This window comes from Herpailurus yagouaroundi, unplaced genomic scaffold (assembly GCF_014898765.1).
Source record: "Herpailurus yagouaroundi ecotype Mexico unplaced genomic scaffold, PumYag 210, whole genome shotgun sequence".
NCBI lineage: Eukaryota > Metazoa > Chordata > Mammalia > Carnivora > Felidae > Herpailurus > Herpailurus yagouaroundi.
In genome coordinates, this window is record NW_024412441.1 from 2,669,315 (window position 1) to 2,693,822 (window position 24,508).

Here is a 24,508-nt window from a genome sequence, read left to right on the forward strand (position 1 = left end):
ACATGCAAAGCCCTTACCACAGTGAGGGCCGTGCAAGGATTACAGGTATTACCCTGGCAATACCTGGAAAGCCTCATGATGATTCTGTGGGAGTATTCATTTCTTCTGTTCAGGCTCCTGCCCCTTCATTATTAGGAGTAGGCCCCAAACAGCATGTCAAGGAAGGCTGAGACTCCCTCCCTGGGTGTTCCTTCCTCTCAGCAGAGGGGTAGGAGAAGGGCCATGACAGAAGCTCCACGGGCAGCAGATCCCAAGTCCCTTGTGCCATTGCTCACGTGCTTTCAAAGCCCATAAACAGGCATGTGTGCCCCATTTCCGGGATGCCCGGTGTCCTGAGGCTCTTGGGGCGGATGCCTTAAGTACCACATCTAGATACAGAAACAAACTAAAAGCAAAACGAGAAATGCAAAATAAAGAAACAGTTTTCCAAGGGCTGAGGAAGCTTAGCAGAGAAAGGAGAAAGGGGGCCACGTCACCTAAATACCTTCCTCCCAGAGACCACAACAAAGTGAGAGCTGCTAAATGAGCTACAAAGTCCAAATCAACCACTTCTCGCCAATCCGCAGAGCCCGCAGAATCCAGAGAAAATGTTGGTGGTGCCTTCAGACATTATCCATCTGACTAGCAGTGGGAAAGTAATGATTTTTGTGAATTTTGCTGGGAAGTTGCTACAGCCTTGAAAGATATGCAGTAGTATGTGTCATCCAATTTTGATGTGATTTCTAGAAAGAGAAAGGTGAGTTAAAAATAGAGATTCCGTTTTAATGCATGTTTACTCTTGCCTTTGTCTGGAGTCCAAAAACGACAACATGTTCTTCCCATTTACTAGAGCAGCATTATTTTATATAAAGTTTGAAACCACGTGCACTGCCGAGGCACCCCTCCGAGAAGGTAAGCCTGATGTTCACATCTATCACATACCCTTCGGACTTTTTTAACTTAAGGGCTTGTCATTTCAGTGGGGAGGAAGATCTACGGAACACGAGCCACGTGCAGTTTTATTCCTTCATGCTGTTTGTGATAAACTTCAGGGGACATATTTAACATTCAACAAAACCTGAAGTTTCTGGAGCCTCCCCAGCAGGAGGATAATATCACCACTCTTAGAGCGGCTCCGAGTTTTAAGACAGTGCTAAACAGTCCAGGCATAGAGTGTGACAACGTATACGATTCCTGGGGGTGGGGAGGTGGGGGGTGGGAATTATGCAAGCTTCTAAACTACTTGGTATTCACGTACAGCTCTTCTCCCACATTATGATGATGATGATGATGACGATGTTATTGTTAGTATTGCTCTTTGTCTTCTTAGGAATAGTCTCTTTCAGGAAGACAGAGCAGTTCACCTTCTGGCAGGGCAGTCATTCTTTTGGATCACAGGGCATCATTTTGCCAGCTTCTCGGGGTTGCTAAGTTGCTGAGAAAACCATGGGGGTTTGGGCTTCATGCCTGGAAGAGGCACAGCTGGAGATGAGCTCTGGGTGCAAGCCTCTACCGTGCTCCTGTGTCCCTTTGGCCCTATTCTCTACAACTGGAAGAAGGAGAAAAGTTGCCAGAGCCCAGCTTTGTTTTCGAATTCACTTCACCCATCTTTTCTAAGAACCTAATAGGACCCAGGTCTGTGTTTGGGACTGCTGGAGACAAGAGATTACAAATTTCGGGGAAAAGTGAAGGTTGAGACACATTAAACTCACACATGCACACAGACACACACGTACGCATGCATACATACACACATATACACCATCAGGCCTTAAAGAGCAGAGGGTAGAAATATCCTCAAGCTCTCCTGTCCTTAGAAATGAGTTAGAACATCCCTAGCAAAGCTCCAGGGAGAGTGCATTTGCTGGGACATTAACCAAGATATTTGGAGATCTCACTTTTCTGCTGGAAGTAGGAGAGCAAAGACAATGTTAATTGCAAGAAAATGAGCAAAGAAGCGGGCTTTAACTTTCATGCTCTAACAGGGCCAGAGAGGGAGATTACAAGGAAAGCACAAAGGCAAATGCATGAGGCGGTCTCCTGCCTCCCCAGGGAGGGAGATGAGCATCACAGGATTTGCTGTAGAGGCCCACGGCCAGCACAATCTATTAAATAGCTCAAGTTAGTCAATGTGGAAGAAATTTTTAGACACACATGCCCAACCATATGTGCATGGCCAAGATTTAAAATAGAAAAGTGAGAGACTGTTGGATGACTGAGGATTTTTCCCTTGCCAGGAAGTCCTCCTTAAGGATTTCATAGCTTGCAAAAGAGAACTGCTTGCCAGACAAGCCAAGAAAAAGACACAGAAGATTGGGACCTGCTTCCTTAATGATGAAATGTCATACTGCTATGTAAATCAACCCAAAGAAAAGAGGCAGGCATGATTAAGATGGCTTTGCAGAAACAAGAGAGGTTTCTCGACATCTCTTCCCTAAACTACTGTAATTCCTCAAACGCACTGGGCACTGGGCTGGAGGCACACACACACACACACACACACACACAATGGGACCTTACTGGTGGTGGCACTGGGCAATAAGGGAACCCCTCTGTCATAGGAATTCTATGTCACAATGAAAAATTATACTGTGTGGCTCCAATTCATGAGGGCAAATTCTCTGTTGCCAAGTTGGTGGCAGATCAAAGAGCTACCCCACTGGGTTTCAGTGTTTTGTTTTGTTTTAATGTATGTGGAATGACATGATAAGAACCTAGGATGGATCCTATTAGCCACACGAGAATCAGCTTTATTAATTTTCAGTCATACCAAGTAGATGTGTTTTTAGTGCCGTTTTACTAGCAAACACTCAGCTCAGCAAGTCTGTGCCTCGGTTCCTTTCTCTGCTTCCCCTCCAGCATCTCTTTTGCTCCCTTTCCTTCCTAAGCCTAGAAGAAAGACCTGACACGGCACACCATTCTGTCGCATAGTGTTAAGAAACACTGAGATTGTCTGTGACGGCCAATGTTTTGTTATGTCATCACTCAATATCTACGTTTGGAAATATTCTTGTCATGTCTGGGGAAAGAGTGGTTTGGGTACAGCATAAAAATAAAGCTATTCTCTCATACCTTGGAAGCTTCGATACTTCAGGGCTCTGACTCTTGGGTCATTTACTGTAATTTATGTGTTCCAGAAGAATTGCAATCACATCTTCTAGAAGTTCCATATCCCAGGAAGCTTCCTCCTAAATTGTACCATCAATTTTCAATTCACTTAGATTCCTATAATTTTATGACTAGAGGGGGCTTTAGAATTGATTTAATCAAATTCTGTCATTTCACAGAAGAGAAAGGTGAGGCCCTGAAATGTTAAGTGAGTTGTTATACTACAAAGGTACTTGCTAGGTAAGTCAGTGTGAGTTTCGTGGTCCTTTGTCTTCTAGTGTAGTATTCTCAACACTACGCTCAACTTCAGTGCCATGCTATGTAATTAACTCTTCCATGTTCCCAGGAATAATATGGATCTCCCTACTCAAAATCAGTCCTTAGGTTTGAAGTTTAGCCTACTAAAGCAAAAGTGATCTCTGATGACTGACTGGAAAAAAAGGATTCCTACCAGAAAAAAATGGGAAGAGGCACTGCTGCTGCTAACAAGCAAACAGCGACTGTCTAAATGACATTAAATATCATAAGCACATTACTAATTCATGCCAGGAATAGTCCTGTATTATGAAGAAAATATTAATACGATGAAAGACTAGCCCACGAATCACCTGGAGAATATCGGTCAACCATAAATGTTTCCACACAGTAATGGAAATCACTGCTCCACAGGCAGTGAGGTGGCTGCCATACTCCACCCCGGGAACCCACCCCAACATTCACGTCCACCATCATCAATAGCTAACTATTTGATTTTTTTTTTTCAACGTATTTATTTATTTTTGGGACAGAGAGAGCAAGAGCGGGGGAGGGGCAGAGACAGAGGGAGACACAGAATCGGAAACAGGCTCCAAGCTCCGAGCCATCAGCCCAGAGCCTGACGCGGGGCTAGAACTCACGGACCGTGAGATCGTGACCTGGCTGAAGTCGGACGCTTAACCGACTGTGCCACCCAGGCGCCCCAATAGCTAACTATTTGGTGTGTGTTCTCTAGAAGGCAACAGATGAGTGCCAGGAATTGACAGTCTTCATTTACATCCCAGCTGTAAAGGTGGTGGAAAGGAGCCCACCCACTATCTTCCCAGAGAGACGAGAACAACTTCAAGGACTATGACTTCACACTAGGTGATGATGCCAAGGCTCTCTAGGGAAACCGATCCTACAGTCTTCTAACCACGCCATCAACATCTCTAATCCATGGGCTACATTTTGACCTTCGCCTTTCTTGTCAACCTCAATTACTCTTTTAGGGTGCATTTGGGAAGACTTCTAAACTCCTAACACTTTGGGGTTCTATCGTCCTTGAGGAATTTCATAATCAAACCTGCTTTTCTATCCCTTTTCTCTTCTGCCTTTCCCAAGTAGTGAAGGGCAATGAAAAGAGGATTAAACCAGAAATCCAGATACTCGAATTCCAGTTCTGACACCTTAACTAGGTACACAGCCTTGGGAAAGTCACTTGATCTCCTGAACCTTGGTTTCCTCATCTGCAAAATGAAAACACTGAAGGAGTAAATGCAAATGTTTCCAGCAGCTTTAGTATTCTGGGAACCTCTTATAACACAGGACTATTGCCAGAGAGAAGATGTCAGAGATTACAAAGCCCCTGGAAGATACGGCTTAAATTCTCCTAATTATAATGTCTAACAAATTCTGAGCCCTGAACAAATAATCAAGTGTCAAGGGAAAGAATCCCAACATTATTTATTGCCCTGCAAGTTGCTATGAAATACTAATGTCAAGTGCTAGTGATGGTACTTGAATTACTGTATGTACTCAGATAATTATTGTATGTAATTTGCAAATATGCAACAGCATGTACATTGTAACGATAAGGATAACAATACAGTTGATAACAACTTAGGCTTGCATAAGATTATTTCACTCAGAGTTTCAAAGTGTTTCATAAACACTGGCTCATCTATTTTCTGAATACCAATAATGCAAGGTACAGCTGGGGACAGAGAAAGGGAGGGAGTGAAGTGTATATCCACACTTTGGAGATGGGCAATCGGGGCCCTGACAAAAGTACTGATTTCCCCTGGGTGACACAAAACCAGAAACAGACCTGGAAACATGGACCCAGTTTCCGGGTATGCAGCCTGCTGCTCAGAACACAAGCCCACCCCAGCTCTCCAATTTACACTATGAAGTTTATGACATGGCATTACCCAGGCACTTTGGGGTGTCAATTTCCTTTACAATTTTATAAAATATCATTTGGAAGGGCGAAGAAATTTATGCTTGTGCACTAAGAGCTCTCCTGCCTGCCCACCCTCTTGGGATAAGAGTTGGTTTCACCTGAACAGAGTTGCAAATAGGAGGCACACTCGCAATGCTGTGAAAGCCATGGGGTTTGTTTTTAATTTAAAGAACTGCTCTGATTTGGCTACACATTTTAAGCAGGCACTGTACAATACAAATCCACTGAATTCACTCAGACAGGAACAAGTTATGCCATCCTAATACTGTCTAGAAACCAGATGTATAGTTACTGTTTCCTTTTTCTTTCCTTATTTTTTTTTCCTCTTGCTGCACAAAATTAGTTCCTCGGATACTGAGATTCTAGAGGCTCATTGTCTTGCAAAATATTCAGGTGCCTCACGATGATCTACAATAATAAACCTCCAGTGCTATGGCAAAACACAGATAAAAATGTAAAAATATATATATGTATGTATACATAAAATGAAATATAGATGCGGTATGAGTGAATCACAACACAAAGAGAAGCCAGGTAGGGAGGAAGGAAGACAGCTTCCCTTCCAATCATGTGAACTGGGAAATAGAATGGATGCTCATTAAAGTAGTTTACCAGGACTCCAATTTGTTCTGTGATTAAGAGGTATCGGTTGGAGGAGATTGGTGAGGGAGATCAATATACTTGTCTTCACTCTTAATTCTTTTTTAATGTCTCTGTCTCCACAGAGCAGCTGAATCAGAGAGGTAGAGTCAATCTTTATCCACCAGGGGGCTGCACTTCAGAAAAGAAACCCAAAACCCCCAAAACAACAAACCGAAGTTTGGGGCAACAGCAAGTAAATCAAGTTGACGCCCAGCTCCCTCTGTCCCAAATGCCCAACTTTTCCTCAAGTATTGTCATGTTACTGGCCAACAGCTGCGACAGGGATGAGAGACAGAGGATGGAAACAGTCACGGACAAAAGCTACTCACCGATCTTAAAGTTGGATGATGGCATAAAGCACCTAACACAGTCTTTTATGCTGAAGCGGCCCATCCACGCTCTTCCTCCACACCCTCATCTTTCTCTACAATGCAAGCTAAGGGGCGTTCTTACAAAAAGCTCAGGGGTGCCATAATCTGAGGCCCACGGTAATGAGATCCACCTTCCTCTATGTCCCCCAGGTTCAACCTCTCTGGAAGTGGTTCTTAGCCAGAGGTAATTTTGCCCACCAGAGCACATATGCAATGTCAGGAGACACTTTTTATTGTCACAACTAGGGGGAGAAAAGCTACTGGTATCTAGCAGATACAGGCCGGGATTCTGCTAAACATCTTATCGTGCATGGGACAGCCTCCAACAGCAAATAATTACCCAGCTCAAAATGTGAAAGGTGCTGAGCCTCACAAACCCTGGTCTTTGGTGACCTTGATGCTTCCACCCAAGTGGCCCGTGACACAACTCACTGAACTCTGCATCCTTGATCCAGAATTACTTTAACAATCTGAAATGTAGAATTCTTCCTCCTCCACAATGTGTATGCTGCATAGAGCTAAGTGTAAGGTCATTCTCACTGTCACATCTTCTCAAAACAAGTTGGAAGTGGTCGATTTAAGGGACTGAAAGGGGCTAGGAGGGTGGAAAGGATTTGATTTGTTGTTGCTGTTATTGTTATAACACTTCTGTGCCTGTAAGTTTTTATCTGTATGACAGAGCTGTCATTTGTTCATTAAAACCTGTTCCCTACACTTCCTGGACACACAGACTATATTTCCCAGGATCCTTTGCTGTTGAATGGCCATGTGACTGAGTACCAGCCAATGGAATATGAGAGGAAGTAATAGAAGCATTTCTAGGCCTGGCTTAGAAAACATTATCACATGATCCTTTACTCCCTCTCTTTCCCTGACTCCTGGCCATATGCTGAGGTTCCAGCAAAAGAATCCAAGGCTGAAATGAATGGTGGTTCCACCAGATAGAAGGAACCTTGGTCCCTGAAGGACCATATTGAAGACCACTTGGAAACTAGCAACACTTGCATTGGACTTTATGTGAATAAGAAATAAAATAAGCCACTAAGAGTTGGGCATTGTTACAGCATCTAGCATTACTTACTCTAAAGTAATATAACATACATATATTACTCTAACAATTATATAATTATAGGAGCACCTGGGTGGCTCAGTTGGGTAAGTGTCCAACTCTTGATTTCAGCTCAGGTCATGATCTCAGGGTCCATGAGATCGAGTTCCACATCAGGATCTGTGCTGGGCATGGAGCCTACTTAAGATTCTCTCCTTCCCTCTCTCTCTCTCCCCTCTTCCCACTCTCTCTCTAAAATAGTAAGAATAATAATAATGATAATAAATAACAATAAGTCAAATATAAATAATTAAAAGCTAGTTTTCCAATGTCTGTGGGAAGTATATTGCTGTCAAGTTCCTGTTTGGGGCTTTCAAAAATGCCATAGAAATTTCTTTTTCTAATGTAAACTGACACCTATCACTTTCTATCTTAAAGCACTTCAGTGGCTTCCTGTTGCACTTAGTATAATATTTAAAACTTCTTATCATGATTCACATTGCCCTTCACAATTGCAAAAGAATATAATGCTTGAGGTAGAATAACAAGTGTGTGTTGTTGAAAGGATGAGCTTTGCCTCCCACTGCAGGTACGAAGAGTTCAGATATCCCTTTCTACATGGCTAGCAGCTAAAGAGTAGGCTCAGACAATATAACATTCCAACTCAAGATTTTAAATCTTAAGGAAGTAAAATAAAGACACAGAAATAGTTGAGAAATCACTCAGAGTGACCTTGAGAATGGGACTGCATTAGCACCAAGCGTCTAACACACTGGTGACAGCAGCATGCATTACCAAGACTATTCCAGAAGACCTTCGTCTCCATTGCCCTGCTGCCTAGCTACATTTAGGTCTTGCCTATTTCAGAACCTGAACTTGCTATTAAGCTTCCTATTGATTCCGGAGCAATTATAAATTTCTTTTTTGCTTTAGTTAACCGATTTTAAAATGGATTGCTTGCAAGCGAAACCCTGGAGTGATAGAACATTTGCCTTTACCCCAGGAATGCAAGCCCCATGAAGGCAGGAATTGTATCTGTTTTGTTCAGTGTAATATCTCCACCCTGCTCTCTAGTATCTAGCACATCATAGAAGCTGATTAAATATTTTTTGAATGAGTGAATGAAGATAGCAGAACATCAGGTAAAATTTACACATCAGCATCAGTTCCATCCTTCCACTTCAAAATCAAGATTTAAAAAAGTGGGAGGTGGGGCGCCTGGGTGGCGCAGTCGGTTGAGCGTCCGACTTCGGCCAGGTCACGATCTCGCGGTCCGTGAGTTCGAGCCCCGCGTCGGGCTCTGGGCTGATGGCTCGGAGCCTGGAGCCTGTTTCCGATTCTGTGTCTCCCTCTCTCTCTGCCCCTCCCCCGTTCATGCTCTGTCTCTCTCTGTCCCAAAAATAAAAAAAAAAATAAAAAAAAAAAAAAAACGTTGAGAAAAAAAAAAAAAAGTGGGAGGTCAGGAGTATAAGGAAGATAGGGTTGAAGTGGAGGGAAACGATACCTGAGTATGAGAGAAAGGTACCGGGGGAAGGTTGCGCTGCTTAAAAATTAACCCATGGGGGAGGAGAAGGAAAAAAAAAAAGAAAGAGGTTAGAGTGGGAGAGAGCCAAAGCATAAGAGACTGTTGAGAACTGAGAGCAAACTGAGGGATGATGGGGGGTGGGAGGGAGGAGAGGGCGGGTGATGGGTATTGAGGAGGGCACCTTTTGGGATGAGCACTGGGTGTTGTATGGAAACCAATTTGACAATAAATTTCATATATAAATAAAAAAATAAAAATTAAAAAAAAATTATGTAGAAAATGGGAAGCCAACTTTAACTCTATCGCCTCCTGCTGGACAGTAAGAGTAGTGCATTAATTACAGCTTTCACTTAACTGTGGCAATTCAGTTTTCCAGCAGGGGACCGCTTCCCAAAATGTGAAAGCTTATTAATATAGACTCGGGTTCCCATCCTGAAAAATGGTTCCACCTTTCTAACTCAACATCCTGACTCCAACTGCTTTACCTACTTGGCTGATTGGGTTTGAGAATCTGCCAAAATAATGTATTTTATAATGCTTTATATATTAATGGAGCATTATATGAATGTATGGAAAGATCATTTTGTGCACAAGACACCTTAAGAATAGCAGCAAAAGTTTCAAAGGAACTCGTCTATTTCTCAAGAAAGCCACATGTCTTTCTAGAATGTAGGCTGGATTTGCACAGGTAGAAATGAACTATTCTTAGAACTGTTATCCAAGAGTGGACATACACTGTTTCATGGAGATATCGCTAAGGAATGAAGGTTTGTGAAGAATTGATGAGGGAAGAAATCCAGATTTAAACAAGTGAGTTTTAAATGGACATTTTTGTGGAACTCTCAGAGAGGGTTTGCATATACTTGGTACAATCTGATATGGTGGAGCTGACTTCAGATTTTCTGGAGGACTTCATGTTCTCTCATACTCATTCACGAGCATGCTCCTGAATCTTCTCATGAGGCGTAATAATCACCGCAGAAGAAGCTGCTTCGGATTTAAAATTCTCATGGAACAGAGGCACTGCAACTAGGTAGCAAATGCTTGTGATTCCTGCTGCAGAAAGGTAGAGGAAGCACCTGGGATGCCACCACTTGGGGAGAGCAGCAAGAGGCCACCCTATACTGTGTAATTTCAGTCTCCAGGAGAATCCTGAAGCTGTCATTGCACATATGAGCACACAAATTCTCCATCTGATGGCTTATGCCTAAAGCTTACTTATAGGGTTTGATAAATTCTTTCAAACATGAACTTAAATTCTAACTCCTTTCAAAATGCAAAAGCCCCAAGGGTCAAAAATATTTTTGCACAGGGTGATATAAAAGAAAAGACACGAGGATGACGTTAGGAAATCTGGTTTTTAATTCTGTTTCTGCCACCAGACTAACTATGTCAAGAATTATAACCATCCTGGAAATCATTTTCCTCATTTATCAAATGACAGTGTTGGAATAGAACGGGTGAATTTCAGAAGCATTCTAGCAGTATTCTTTCCCTAAGTCAACCTTTAATTCTTCATTAATGTTTAGTAGATAAAAATGCTTAAGAATAGAAGCAATGCTCTGCTTGGAGCACAGGGTAGAGATTGGGAGCCAGGAAAAGGCTCTATGTAGATCAACTGTGGAAAGCAGTGGACAAGCTAAGTTCCGCACTGAACTCCACAAAGCTCTAAAACTGAAAACTTGTTTTTTTTTTTTATTTTAATTGAAGCATAGTTGACACACCATGTTATATTAGTTTCAGGTGTACAACATGAAGAGTCAACATTTATATACATTACCAAATACCCACCATGATAAGTATAGTTACCATCTGCCACCATACAAAGCTATTACAATATTATTGACTATATGAACTTGTTTGCAGAGTAAGAAAGGTCTGAAGGACAATGGGATAGAGTGCAGAGAAGAGCAAAAGAGGACCAAGGACAAGTCTGGGAAGGCCAGCTTTGTCTAGTTCATAACTGCATCTAATGCGGGTTCTGGCTGCCACTTAAGTAAATGGTGGTTTGGAACCCTGAAAAGGGACAGATGATGGCCCATTAGCAAAGATATAGCAGAAGAGCATCCCGCTAACCACCTGTGGCTGGCTGGGCAACCTGATAAGAGATATCTATGACATTTTCAGAGACTTGTAAGTCTCTGTGTGTAATGTAATGCCCACCTCAGCCTAACCTTCTGAACTAGCAGCAGATGCCCACTGGCTGAAGATCGGTGGCTCAGCCAGAGACTTCATCCCTCACACTCTGCAGATAGAGTGGTGAGGAGGGGAGGGGGCAAAGCAGGAAGAACCAAGTTGGATGCAAAGAGCCAGACACACTGCCTCTTGCCATAGTCCCTACATAAACCCTTCTCAAGGAAGCATCTCTCCCTCCAAAAGATGAGCATACTTATCAAACCATCGATAAAGGGGAAAAAGAAGAAAGAAAATAAGAAAGGAAAATCTCCCTTCCCGAAATGTGCGTTAAATTTGGGGACCCGGATTTAAAATCGTATCACTGGACTATTAGGTTCAAATCTAGCCAAACATGATGTTTCCATTCAAAAGTTTCAACCTGCTGGAGAAAGAAGTTCTTACTTCAGAAACTCAAATGCACTGATTAAAAGTGAGTGCCACAAACACACACTCCAATATCATCAAGAGAGAGTCAGAACCCGCACCAGAGTTAACAGGAAACTCGGTGGAGGAGAGTCAGAGTCACCACTGAAACAAAAGCCCTGGCTCTGAATGCCAGCTCAGCAGGCAGCACTCGCCTTTTCAATGGGACTCGTTCTTTGATGTGTGTTTTTTCACGGCAACTTTCATGTGGTGATGGAAGGAGCTAAGAGCAAGGTGGTAGCATTATGTGAAGACCAATGCTTTCAAATGCCCTTTGCCCTTCAACAGCACCAGGCAGACAAAGAAGAACCACATAGCCCGGAGAAGCCTACCTGTTTTTTAAAGAATATCTGTGCTAGCAGAATCTAAAAGGGTGAGAAGGAGCACGCTCTTCAATGGCAGAAAAAAATCTGGTGGGGTCACTTAGAGAGATGGATTTGGCTTAAAATAGGAGTTCACTTGCAGCTTCACTTGGATCATAACCCAAATTAAAATTATTTGTGTCCAATTAGCTTAAAATAAAATATCCCGGTGTGTGGCAAGCCTTTCACACGTTTATTTTCAGTAGCGGAAGAATGTAGCAGCAGTAGAAGCAACAGGACCCGGAGCCTTGGGAAACTACACAGGTGTGTCTTATTTTACATAATACAAGCATTCCTGGGAAAGCTAGGTAGAAATGGAACAATATTTTTATACATAAGGTGCATGCTATTTTAAAAGCATGTCACTGAAGACTCTGGGTTTTGACAGATAAACAGAGCTTTTCATATTCTGGGTTTGTCTAGTGAGGTTGATTTACTCCAAAGATCTGAGCCCAGCAGCAAGCTCCTACAGGGGACCTTTAACAGTATTTCCGGGTCAGCTTACCCAAAAGGCCAAATGAGGAAGGAGCCAGAAATGCACGTAACATCATTAGGTAGGAATAGCCAACTAGGAACTCTAAGCTGCTCCATGGACCCACGTACTACAGAACATTTTCCAGGACTGGGATGGGGCCAAATGTTCTCAGAAATGGTGAGAGAGGGAGGGGTGCTGTGTCCATACAGCAGCTGGGATGCTATTCGGAGTCATATCTGCACATAGCCCAGGGTTCCACTGAAAGCCAAGTGTTCAGAGGGTGATGGTCAAATGTGGTTACCCTGGCTGGCATGAGGGAATCACAGACAGAGCAAAGAGCTTCTCACACCTTCAGGGGGCCCCAAAGCTGGAAACCACCTGTTCACAGCTTGACTGAGTAGAAGATGACCAAGTAGGCAGAAGAGATGAGGAAAAAGAAGAGGGGAAGAACACGAAAGGGAGAGATAAAGAAGCAGGGCTCTTCACTATATAATGATAAAGCCTAAAGGAAAGCATGACAAAATTCATTATTTTTTAAAGGATTGATTGTATATGAAATCATTAACAAAGTTCATGTTCAGGATGTTACTATTAAGTGTCTGGTCACATACCCCATACTACATACACCCCATCCCCTGAAGCTTAATGAATAGAATTTCAGAACAAATAAAAGGAAATACTACTTTTTACAGAAAGCAGCAAACTGAGCCACCAAGAGGTGGCTAACTGAAAGTTGAAAAATATGTTTTTAATATTTCTCCATTTTTTGTAATTTCCGTCAAGCCCTTCCGATATCAGGGTCTTAAAAGACTCTCAGCACACCTCCCTTCCTCTGGTGACAATAGCCTTGTTGTCTCTAAGGCCCTATGATGGCATCCATCACACTATATTACAGTTGTTTTTACAGTTCTCCCCATAGAGCACTAAATCTGGTTCCGGCCCACCCTCCAGGCCGACTGGATGTTCTGACTGGATGTTCCCCACTCTGTCATGCCCTCCAGTCTGGACACCATCTGCTTTTCATCTCCCTTCAGCCTCTAGTCAAAACCGAGGAGCTCACAGCCCAGCTTTCACCTGCCCAAGGACACCCACCCTGACTCCCTCCTTCATAAATTGCCCTCTCCTATAATTCTTCAGCACCCAGAATTTATTCTCACCTAGCACCCAACAAGAGAAATTGCAACTACCTGTTGTACTGTCGGCCCACAGCCAGCCTGTGAGCCCTGTGAGGGCAGGGAGTGGGACTTTGTCTATGTAGTCCTAGCACCTGTCACAGTGCCAGGCAGATGCTCACTCACCGTTGCTCAAAACACGCTGCCACAGAGGAGCCGGCAGGTGCACCTCGCCACCATGCAATCCCTCTGTGGCCCTGTGGCAGGCACTGTCTGTCCCAAGCCAGCATGCTTTAAGGTCCAAAGGCATTACGTCCAGCAGTAGGACAGGCTTTTTCATCTTCTTTGTACATGTTCTCCAGGCTGTACCCTGAAGAAGGTAGCCCTGTTATAGGCAACTAGCCACTGCCTACATAAATGAAATGTTGGCATAAATGAAATGTTCTATTGAGTAATGTTACACAAAACTGGAGAGAGAGTTTCTTGGGGTTTGCATAAGGATAACTGGGGAGAGCTTCATTTTATGTTGAGTACATATATGTGAAATACTTAGTGTGTTATTTGGCTTTTCTGAGAAGCAGATGCAAAAATGGGATTAAATGTGGGAGAAGTTTAGTAGAGGAGATGCCTACAGGGGCAGAAGGAGAGGGAGTTGGAGAAGGCAGGTAGAGCCTTCAGACCCGAGTGTAGGTCTGACCTTATGAAGGGGAACAAATGAAGCCTGGGTAGAAAGTTCCCACTGCAGGACAGTTCCAAGTATGGCTCAGTCAGGCCAACAGGGAGTCTGTCTGTCTTGCTCCTTCTACCCTTCCTTTCTTCCCTCCCTCTCTCGGTCTCTTACTTGGAATCTGCATTTAGAATTTTAGATTGTTTATGACCTCAGGGAAAGGGCATTGCTATTACTAAGCCATTATGAAGTACAGAAACACCCTGTTTCACAAGTCATCACAAAGAGTATAAATGCCCCATTCTACCATAAGCCTCAATCTTGAATCTTAACAGGAACTCACAGAAGGTTGACTGAATGACTAACATGTATTGAGTGATTACAGACACCTTGTTCTCTCCTAAGCCCTGTGAGAATTAACTCATTCAGTCCTCACAATAATCCTACCAGGTAAGTATTAAGTTCTCTCCATTTAAAGATGAATAAATTGAAGCACAGGCTGTTTAGTTACTTATTCATCATCATGAAACTAGTAAGTGGCAGAAGAAAATTGAAAAGTAGCCCATGCTCGCTACAACTACATATAATAGTAACCTAGGAAACCTAGCCAGACATGCTATGTGTTGCAGAGGGAGCTGTGCACCAAAATGTCCTCCTTCCTGTTCTCCTTCCACACTTCAGAGCTCTTACTGAGATATGGCTTTCTCAGCCACCCTGCCCCTCGCATGGCTTTATGGGTAGTATCTGTCAATGCTCTAGGCTGAGAAGTGATGTGTGCCACTCTGGACCACCACCTTTAAGAGGGTACGGGCTCCCCATGTGCCTTTTCTTCTTTTCTAGACTAGAACCCTTATGACTTTGTGGCCTTGGAAACTACATGTTGCCAAGAGCAGAGTTACCATTAGCTGAGGTCTTTGAATGATTTTGTGAAACAACATCCTGCTATTGACTACGAACCAACTTGGACCTTTGACCTTACTGTGTGCTTAAGTCATTATTATAATGACTTAATTAGGGAATCTGAGTGTGATGGCATCTATCCTTCCCTGCCTAAGAAGATGGGGAGTTATCTCTCTGGAGGGGCATGACGTAATTGGCTTGAAGTCACAGAGATAGTGACAACAGAGGGAGGAATCAAATGCTGACCAGGCGGTCAGTGAGAAGAAGAGAGCCAAGAGGGAAGGAAGCCTCAGAAACCTTGGCAGAGGCCCCCTCACTCTGGCTGTGGTCTCTTGGGAGCTACTCCAGCAGGTGGGACCCAGAAGTCCTACTGTCAAAAGACTCGGAGTCAAGTGCTGATGCTTAGGATGGGTCCATCCAAACTGAAGCAGGACCTGGGTACCACTGAAGCATGTAAGGCTTGGGAAGTTGGCATAAAATAGGCAGGCACCACAAGCCACTGTTTGGCAGGACAGATTATCAAGACCCTTCTAAGTGGGAGAGTCCTCTACCCCAGAGAAGTGAGAGAAAAACAAGATCCAAAGAAAAGCCTGTATAGACTGGGCCTTTTCTGTTGGCATGAAGAAAAGGGCCACAGTTGATGATATGCAGCGATTCACCAGTGCACTTTAGGGTCCCCAAACTCACTTCAAACCCATACAGAGAAGCAATCAGGAAAAAAATGTAGATATTCTTTCTCCGTTCAATGACCATCATCTGGCTAAAGGGTACTAAAATGTGGAAGGCCCTCACATTACCTGAAGGTAGTCAATGCCTTGTGGATAACAAATCTTTAAAATACTGGGCACCTCTGAACATAAGTCTCCCTCAGGCTTCTATGCCTTTTATCCCCATCTATCATCCATGGCCTCAAGGAAACTCCCTGAAGCATGCAGAATGATCTTTAAGCTCTTGGAAATGACAAGGTCTTTCTGCGCTAAGGGCTCAGGGGTATAAACCTGTCCCTATCATGGCTCCTATTCCAACACAGCAACTACAGGGTAGGGTAAGGAGGATATAATACGTATTTTTTTTTTTTCAGGGGACAAAGGGTGCTAACTATCCAAAAGTACACTGCCTACTCAGGGTACATTGTGCATTCCAAAAACATATAAGTGCTCTTCTGCCTTCATGAAGAAGGTAAAAGCAAGAAAGTGGATTAAATGGACAAACAACAGCCTACTTCAGATTTGGATATTACATTGTCTTCAGTGAAGTGTTTCTAATGTTCTTGAAGCTTGCAAATAATGAAAAGGGTATCCCGCCCATTGAAATCCAAGTAAATATGCTGTAATTGGTTTAGAGTGCCTTTAATACTAGTGTTCTCATGTTTTAAAACTCTTTTTTTCCAAGTTTCAATAACATGTTCTTGAAAGATACACTCTCTAAGTAATTCTTTGTCCTCAGGAAGACACTCAAATCACTTTTCTAAACTGATGGTCTGGCATCCTTCCAGAACTGATTTAGAAGTTATGGCTCACACCCCATGTCTGAGTCTTCTAACCTTGGCACATTCCTAAGTCCCATGAATAGGGTTGGCAGTTGGGAAGGAGGGCTATAAAAAGAGAGAGAGCTGCATGCATCTAGCTCTGTTTAGCAAATTTTGCTTTCATGAAAATCCTAGACAGTCAAGAAGACATTGCCAAGATACCTACAAGATCTCAGAAACCTGTTGGACCATTCCATATGCCACATCACACTAAAAATAATTTAAATTTCTATAGGAGCTTTGTAGTTTGCAAACACTTTTATATTCATTATCTCATTTGATCAATATAATAATCATGGAAAATGGGCAGAGCAAATATTATTAACTCTATCTGATAGATAAAGATACTGAGGCCCAGGGGGACTTATGTTCAAGGTCACTCAGCTGCTTTGGGCTCAGCTGAGAAAGAAATTCAGTCTACAGGCAGTGAGTTTGGTTCTCTTTCCACTACACCACTCCGCCTCCTCAGAAGCCAGTCTGAATTCTGAGGTTTCAGAAGCAGTTTCCAATCTGCTTCTGATGACGGCCAGACTGCTCATAGCACTGTCATACCAGGCCAAAGAGGAGAGATCACAGTTACTGTGAGGAAGGCCACTTCCACGCAGAAGTCAGATAGGCATTGGTGGAGGTATCAAGACAGGAAAAAGCTCCTTTATTACAGCATCTTAAAACTTCAGCACAAGCGCTCATCATTTTCACGAATGTGTAATTTCTCTCAGAGCTCTTTGGAATTAGGGGTTTGCTTTGCCTACTGTGAGAAAGGCATCCACCAAGCTAAATTGGGCCCTCAGGCATGCACCCAGCTTTCACAGAAGCCAATACTGTTTAGATGGAGTCCTTCCATGCACATCTCCCAGGACAGTTTTAGACAGCCTATGAGTATACTTTATTTCCTTTAAAACAAGTAACCTAGAAAATGAAATAACACATATTAGATTAAGCTCTGTCCCATTTGGCTAATTCAGAAGTTAATGGAAGGTCTCTTTCGGTCATTGGTATTGGCAGAGACACATTTAGTGAAATTCTCGTGGGAACCTCACACAGGTACAGTAGCAGCTCTTACCCATAAATTAAGAATGGCACTTAAAGGCAGCTTTTTCCTCTGCAAGAGGGTGCCATTCAGGTTTCTCTTGACAAAGGCTCTGCTTGCCAAATTCCCCCCAAAATTCAAAGAATCAGAGACATATGGGTGGGGAAGGAAAGGAGAGAGAGAGAGAGAGAGAGAGACAGAGAGGGACAGAGAGAGGGAGAAGGAAAAGGAGAGGGAAGTAGAGATGAGTGAAAGGAGAAGGGGAGGAGGAGAGGGAAATAGATCTTTGAAATGGGTATAATGCAGTGGAAAGAGAAGGAACCAGATCACTAACAAGTACAATGGAGGTGCCCACCTTGCATGAGGTTTATGACAACTAACAATTACTTTGACCTCTTTGAACTGCATGCAGTGCCTACCACATGGACTGTTTATATTGGAGATTTAATACAGAACACTGATTTATAATTGTTCTGTGAAGTAAACATTGACTTTAAAAATAGTAGAAGCAACCAAAAATAAAGCTGCTGCTTTATTGACTGCTTCATGACTTTAACCCCAGTCCTTGTATTGAAGCAAATATATGCAGAATCAAATCATTTCCTGAAGACACATTCTAATTGTTTCTGTGATCTTCAATTTGGTCACAGCGTTGATGAGGCTACTCCACCTGCCTGTCACTTTTCCAAGACTGAGTCCTCTTCTGATAAAGAATAAAAAATGCAATGACCTCCTCACCTCCTTCTGAAATGAACACTGAGCCTACCCACCACACCATGATGAGAAGACCATTCATATTACAAACTGTTGAATCACTTTGTTTCATTTTTTGTACCTATATTTACAAGTGGGAGAGGTCTATAAATTTTTTTATTGTATTATATTACTACCTTTCACTATTTTGGTATCAGAGTAACACTAGTATCATAAAATTAGGTAGTTTTTAATATTTTTCTACATTTAGTATTAATTTAAAATTAATTGGGCTTTGAAGTTCCCAGGATTTGTTTTACTACTAATACTTTAAATACACTAATCACTTGTAATACACTAACTATTTAAAATTGTATTTAGCTGGTTAGTTATTTAGTTTCATTTTTGGCCACTGCTTTAATTCTTTCTTTTCAATTATTCCTAAACATTTTTGGTAATTTATATTTTTCCAAAATAGTTTCGTTTCATTGAGATTTTCAAACTCATTGGAACATAACTTTGCACAACTCTCTTACGATTTTTATTGTCCCTGAATCTATTTTAAAAATCCATGCTCCCATTTCTAATTTCATTTGTGGCTCCCCCCTTTATTAAAACTGACAAGGTTTTGTCAATTAATAAAATTATTTACAAAATAAATTAATAATATATTATTACATTATAAATATATTATATGATAATATATTTTAATTTTTATGATAAGTATAAACATTGCATTGTTATATAAATAAAATAGTTTTTTGCTAATACCTAGAGATGATTAATCACTTCTACTATGTTTAGTAGATTCTTTTACTATTATCTTCATTACTTATTTCCTCATAGCTTTATATTTAATTTCCAGAGGTCTTCTTTAACTCATTCATAATTATCCTATATTTCCCCAAGGAAATGAAATATTTAATGCTATTACTTCACCTCTGAGTATAGCTTTGGCTGACTCTTACAAGTTTCAGTTTGTAGCATTCCTTATATTATTGTTTAGTGAATCATACACAATTTTATTTTTCATGTCTTCTGAGCCATAAGTTAGGTCCAATTGTCTGAAATATGGAAGTAACCTTTTAAAACACTATATGGTAGCCACATGAGAAAATAACTATAACAAATAGCATTTATTCCAACTAAGAGGAATATCTTTTTTACCATTATCTGTTACTTATTAATATCTAGGATTTTAGTCAGGCATTTTCAGTTCTGTCTATATGTACATTGACTTATTAAGCTACTTTGATTTCCTGAGAGTTTGGGACTAAGTTCTAGAGTACAGAAATTAAGAAACCAAGGATTTAAAAAAGAATTTTCTATGTATAATGATTTTACTAAAACTACCAATGAAAACAACAACAAAAAATGGACCAACACTTTTCACTTTTTGTTGCAATAGAGAAGGGTGAGGTTGTTGTAAATAGAGGAATGTAGAGAAGAGGAACAGAAAAACATGAAAAGTGAAATGAAGATCTTTTTCATCTGTGGGTAATTATACCCAAGTGATACAACATAGCTTCAAAATGAATTCTTAAAAAATGTTATTTCTTATGTGTTTTTCTTTTTTATTTTCCTTCTTTTCTTTTACTTTCTATCTTTCTTCCTTTTCCTTTCTCCACCCCTCTTTCCCTTCTTCAGTAGGACTCAGAAACCACTTTCAATGATGAGGACTGGGTTCTTTATTGGATTTGGGGTGTGATTTATGTAAAATAATCAGCTATGTACACCCACTTTGCACTCACAATCTGCCACTATTCTAGTCATCAGTCTCCAACATTCTTTTTTTTTTTTTAATTTTTAAAATGTTTATTTATATTCAAATGAGAGACAGAGTGTGAGTGAGGGAAGGTCAGAGAAAGAAGGAGACACAGAATCCGAAGCAGGCTCCAGGCACCGAGCTGTCACCACAGGGCCTAACGTGGGGCTCGAACTCACGAACTGCAAGATCATGACCTGAGCCGAAGTCAGACGTTCAACCGACTGCGCCACCCAGGCACCCCCAGAGTCTCCAACATTCTATAGATGGAGTTGAATCTCCTCTTTTTTCAGCATAAGTTCTCTGCCTTAACTTCACAGTCATAATCCAATGGGGAAGTGGGTTATCTCCCTCCCATCCCACTTGGGAATGATTATAATAAAATATCAAAAATTAATAGAAAACATTGAAACTGCTTAAAAACCTTGGAAGGAATATGAAACCATAAATTAGCAAAAGTAAATGGCTTAACTGTAATACACCAGGAGTCAAATGCCTTTTAGGCACAAAGTAACTGTTGAGGAACAGAATGCCAGCATAAGCAAAGCAAGAAGCTGATCATATAGCTGCTTTAAACCCATGACTCTACTATTGGCTGGCACCCAGCAGGGCAGCCTTGTGGGAGAATATGGCTCTTATTTTACAAATTGAGACTATGAGATTTAGAGAGATAAAATGACTTTTCCAAAAGAGCAGTGATTTGTGTCCAGGTCTTCAGATTACAAACAGTCCTACCACATCACAGCTGCATCTGCTGCCTTTTAAGAATCTGCTCCACCAGAAAAGATCTATTTCCCACCCCCCTTGTGCAGATGCACTTCAGTCTAGACCTTTGCTCTAACTGCTGCAGACTCTGGAATGTTCTCTCTCCCCACTTTGTGCCAATGTGACTAAAATCCATGTAAACTTCAGGGAGGAGGTCAAGCCTTTTCTTTGCCACATCCCTTTGCATATGATTTCAAACTCCTCTACACTTCCTCACTGTGGTACTGACTTGACAATAAACTACATTTGACTTATGACTGTAAACAGCTTGAAGGTAGGTGCTGCAGAGTTCTTGTAGAGTGTGGATACAGTGCATCAGTGGCATGGTATACCACAAATCTCAGATTCTAGTTATTGAAGAGCAAGAGGGAAAGAGAAAAAAGGACATTGAAAATGAGAGAAATCAAGAAGCCAATGACTACAGTCTGTCAACTAAGCCCATATGTAGGACTGCCAAGGAAACTGTTCAGGGGCAAATATTCCAAGACACAATCTTCCTTTAAGAATGCACATCCATGGGGTGCCTGGTTGGCTCAGCGAGTAGAGCATGCAACTCCTGATTTCGGGATTGTGAGTTCAAGCCCCATGTTGGGTATAGAGATCGCTTAAAAATAAACCTTTAAAGGGGTGCTTGGGTGGCTCACTCATTTTGGCTCAGGTCATGATCTCACGGTTCCTGGGGTGGAGCCTCGTGTAGGGTTCTGTGCTGACAGCACAGAGCCTGCTTCAGAGTCTTTCTCTCCCTCTCTCTCTGTCCCTCCCTTGCTTGCATGCTTTCTCTCCCTCTCAAAACAAACATTAAAAAATAAAAGTAAATAAAAACTTATAAAAATGAATGCACTTCCAATAAATTACTCTCCTTAAAACTCCAATACTACCAGTTGTATCTTTATCCTACAAAAATGCATTACCTAATATCAACAAAAACTTCCCTAAATGATTATTCCCAAGTATCCAGTAGCTTCCCAAGAATTAGTTGGATATTAAGGATTTAGCCTTAAAATTTTTGTTAGGATCTGAAACTTTCTTTCAGATCCTTTTTTTTCATTGCACTCTGAATTTTCCAATTTCATGTACATATTTAATCAACATTTTCAGTAATGTTTTAGGAACTGCATCACTTTCCAATTTTCTCCTGTGGGACAATGACAGTATCTCTTGTACATAATACACAGTAGCTGACATGGGTTATTGAGGTTACTTCCTTACTTGCTAAATAAAAGAGAAAATTTTCCCTAAATTTTTAAAAATTGCAATTGCCACATAGGCATAACCAAGTACGTCCAAAATTTACACAACACTAAGAGGCCCTATCCTGTGTTTGCTCCGCCAGCCAGCCCCATCATTATTCTATTGTTATATGAAACACATTTGTTTTGAGGAATTTCTGACATTTTTTTAGTTTGTATTGTTCTTCTTCCATATCTGTGCCTAGTTAGTAGGCAGGAAATCTAATTCCCTGGGAAGCATATTATCTGAAGCTTACAATCTGTATATGCCACAATGTTTAATTTTTTTCTAAATTTCCCCTCATCCTCTTTGTCGATACCTATTTTTAAAAGTCATTATTGCCTTCCAGCTGTCCAAATTTTCTTCTCATTTTTCTCTTAAAAACTGACTTAAAGCAGGAGGTCAATATCTCAGCCATCATTAATTTCACACCCTCCTCTTCTCATTTATTCACTGGTCTTTTTTCTCTTGAGGATCACTTTTTTTCCTTGATACATTTATAAAAGACCTCCTTACTCCATCCAACGTCTCTTACTAGCAATATCTCATTTCCCACTTTTGCTCTCCTTATCCTTCTTTGCTAACTTTAAGTTGTTCTGTCTATTTTCATATAGTTCTTGCCTTCGCCACTCCCAGGGCAATTGTCCTGTTATATACGAATCTTGAGCAGCCATTGGTGATGACAAACTGTATTTTAACTAGAATTCTGGAAGCAGGGTGCCTGCAGCCCTGTGCTCTGTTCAGTTCTCTCACTGCTACAGGCAACAGAGGTCTGTTTTGCGCTTAGACTACATTGTCTTAGGCTACTTCACACCTATCTACGATTATGAATGCTAATAATCTCATTGTATCATACATACTAGATTTCCTCCCAATGTGTTTTTCAACTAGGAATAGTACCTTGTAGTGCTGTTATCAATGATCACATTTCTAAAGAGGCAGTGGAGAGAATGGAAATGATTTACTCTATAAGGGTGAGGTCATTTGCATACTGCTAAGTGATTTGCATGCTGGCACATCCTGGACCTGTGTTTCACAGGCTTCCCCACATTTCTTCTTTCATAACAAGGTGTAGCTTATTTTCCTCACTAAAAACTGTCCTTTATTTTCCTCTCTCATGCCATTCTCTCCCACTAGAGAGTAATACACACTAACACAAGCATGACATTGCAAGGTACTCTCTATCTTCTGAGCTAATGTTCTCTTTGGCATAATTCATCATCGCCTCTGATGTTTCAGGGCTGGTGACAATGGTGACTCCCCTAATATCTGAATGAAGTCCTTCATAAATATTTTGCCGAGTGATTGATATCTCATCTAGTTATTTTTTTCTCACACCTCTTCCCCTCCATATATAACAGATGGGATTCCATCATCAGAAGCAGATGTTGTGGAAAGAGTAGCAGGAGCCTCGAAGCCTTGTTGTAGCCCCCACTCTTCCATTAACTACCTCTGCGATCTCCACGAGTCACTTAACCTCTCTGGGCCTCCATTTCTATGTCTGTAAATTGAAGTTGAAAATGTCTTCTTCAGAGGTTTACCAAGGTGATCAGAAAAGACAGAGATACAAAAGAGCTTCCTAATAGAAACGAGTTGGATACTGGGATTCTTGACACCTCAGCTAAATCAGGTTAACTTTTCAAAATCAGAAGAAATCTAGACTATTTTCTGTTTCACCCATCCCCCTCATTAGCTTTTCATAATAATAAACAAACACACTTCTAGGAAGGCCAGTTACATTTTGAGAAATTACTAATGGTGAACTGTCAGACATAGAACACAAGGATAATTTTAACCACTCCCACCTCCCTCCCCATCCATGTATCATTAGCAACCACATTTTCCACCTTTGTTTATATAACTTAGGAGGGACCCTGCAGGGAGAGGCAAGGCTCCTCTCTGGTTTTTGACTGAGCCTCATTCATTGAAGTAAGGTGTCAGGGCTGCCTGCGGATCTGGAAAGCATTTTGGAAGTAAGAAGCAGACAAATGTAAATCTTTTAAACCCCTATGATAAGCAAACTCTCCTCAGTTCAACATATAAATATAAACATTAAATCAAATCAGATGCTTATACATTTTTTAAACCCATCATAAAACATTTTGTTTTGACAGCTTGGTAATGTAAAGTAAAAACACCGACAGCCAAAAGAATCAGCATCTTTGCCTGCCTACTACCTGAAAGTCTTTCCTGTATATAAATAGAATAAAGAAAAAAAAAAGAAAGAAAAGAAAAAAAAGTATGTTTATGTAAAGGGAAACACTGATTTACTAGAACTGATTGCTTCATAGTCTAATTACTTTTCAACTGGCTGTTCCAAATTAAGATGTCATTGATGGCTTTTGGTGATATATTTCATTTTAAGCAAATTTATTCTATAATAGAGTACATCATAATGGAAAGCAGAGTTCCTACTCTTCCCTCCTCTTTGTAGCCTGATATCTTGACAAGTAAATTAAATTTAGCAGTTAAAATGCTTCCATTAGTAATTTTATTAAGTTAATTAAAGA

The 24,508-nt window shown here is 41.2% G+C and overlaps 2 long non-coding RNA genes across 5 annotated transcripts in view; one reads left to right on the forward strand and one right to left on the reverse strand.

Annotated features, from left to right (window-relative positions):
* The window catches only part of LOC121016259 (uncharacterized), a 249,064-nt gene that overhangs the window by 193,484 nt on the left and 31,072 nt on the right, over positions 1 to 24,508 (reverse strand). The gene's annotated exons all lie outside the window — the stretch shown is intronic.
* LOC121016260 (uncharacterized) lies at positions 14,373 to 24,217 on the forward strand. Its single transcript, XR_005784191.1, has 3 exons — positions 14,373 to 14,537; positions 18,196 to 18,351; positions 24,113 to 24,217. It is a non-coding gene; the product is annotated as an uncharacterized LOC121016260 (long non-coding RNA).